Raw genomic sequence first — 1,485 nt, 5'->3', positions numbered from 1 at the left:
GGATTACAGACGCACACCACCACGCCCAGCCTCAACTGCCAGCTCAACATGCTCTAGGGGCGGGGCTGGCACTGCTGGCTCAGGAATCGAACTCAGAACTCCAGGCCCCTGCGTCTGCCTAAGCAGGTGCTTTAATCCGCTGAGCTATTTGGCAGGCCCTCTAGTGCTTTTTGTTAATGTATTTTGGTGCAGTGATCCTCCTATTTTAGCCTCCCCAGCTCTGGGATTACAGGTGTGTGCCACCACGCCCAGTCCCTGTGCTTGCCTAAGCAGGCGTTTAGTCTGCTGAGCTATCTCACTGGCCCTTAGAGGAGGAGAAAGGGATTTGGAGAAAAGTATCTGGTGGAAACATCAGGTATGCAGTGATGCCTGTGTGAAGAAAGGCTTTCTCCTGAAGGGAGGGACACATAATTTGTGTTTTTCTTTTTTCTTTTCCTGTATTTTAGGGAGGGGTTTACAGGGTGTTCAGGGTCTCACTGTGCAGCCGAGACTCGTAGTGATCCTCCTGTTTACAGCCTCCCAAGAGCTGGGGTTACAGGCACGCTCCACCATGCCCAGGTTCAATCACTGTCTCAGCGTGCCCCTGGGGTGGGGCTGGCACAGCAGCCCTGGGGATTGAACCCCCAGCCCCTGTGCCTGCTTGCAGGCACTTTAATCCGCTGAGCTATTTGGCTGGCCCCATAACTTATGTTAATGGCACTGGCTCGAAGGTATTGTCAGGGACAGTGAGGACCTGGGCCTGTGCCAGACTGCGTGTGGCCAGGGCAGGTCATTACCTATCTGGTCCCAGGTCTGTCACCGTGCTATGGTGGTGTCACCTTTTGGTTGGAGGGCTTTGGGCTCCTCTCAGACAGCCAGATTCTCTTGGTGGCACCAGCTCAGGTCAGAGGCTAGGCCCAGAGGCCCAGGCATTCAGTCTGGCACTGTGTGGCCACCACGGTGCTCAGCATGGCAGGGAGGGGGGTCAAACGGCTTCTGTCATGAGCAGGAGCACAGAGAGGAGAGGACAGGCCCCACATCCTTCAGGGTGTGACAGGGACCCCACCAGTTCAGGCTTCGGAGGCCCCCCAGCGGTGCTGGGCGGGGCCTGAGGCTCCCAGTTCCCTGCTCCAGGTGCATTTCTGCGTCCCAGGTTCTGCACCAGAGACCCTGAGCACCTGCTGGATGGCAGGCGTTGCTCGGTGCCAGAGCGGCCGTCTGGGGTGCCTCCGTCCCTGGCCCGTGGGAAGCAGGTGTTCACTCATTGGAACAACTAGCGCTCGCAAGGGGCCGGGCAGATGGCTCAGAATGAGCGATTCCCTGGGAGCACAAGCTTTTGAATTCAACCCCCGGTTCCACAAAAGCAAAACAAAACAAAACAAAAATTCTGATTGTTCTTGGAAGCAGTGGGGAGTGGTCTCCTCCATGCAAGGCTGGAGGAGGCTGTAGGGGATTCGAAAATGAGTCCAGGTCGCCGCAAGGAACCTGGGGGCTGCAGCCGCTCTG

The sequence above is a fragment of the Octodon degus genome, unplaced genomic scaffold, assembly GCF_000260255.1.
Source record: "Octodon degus isolate 3935 unplaced genomic scaffold, OctDeg1.0 scaffold00056, whole genome shotgun sequence".
Classification (NCBI taxonomy): Eukaryota; Metazoa; Chordata; class Mammalia; order Rodentia; family Octodontidae; genus Octodon; species Octodon degus.
This window is presented reverse-complemented; position numbering follows the sequence as displayed.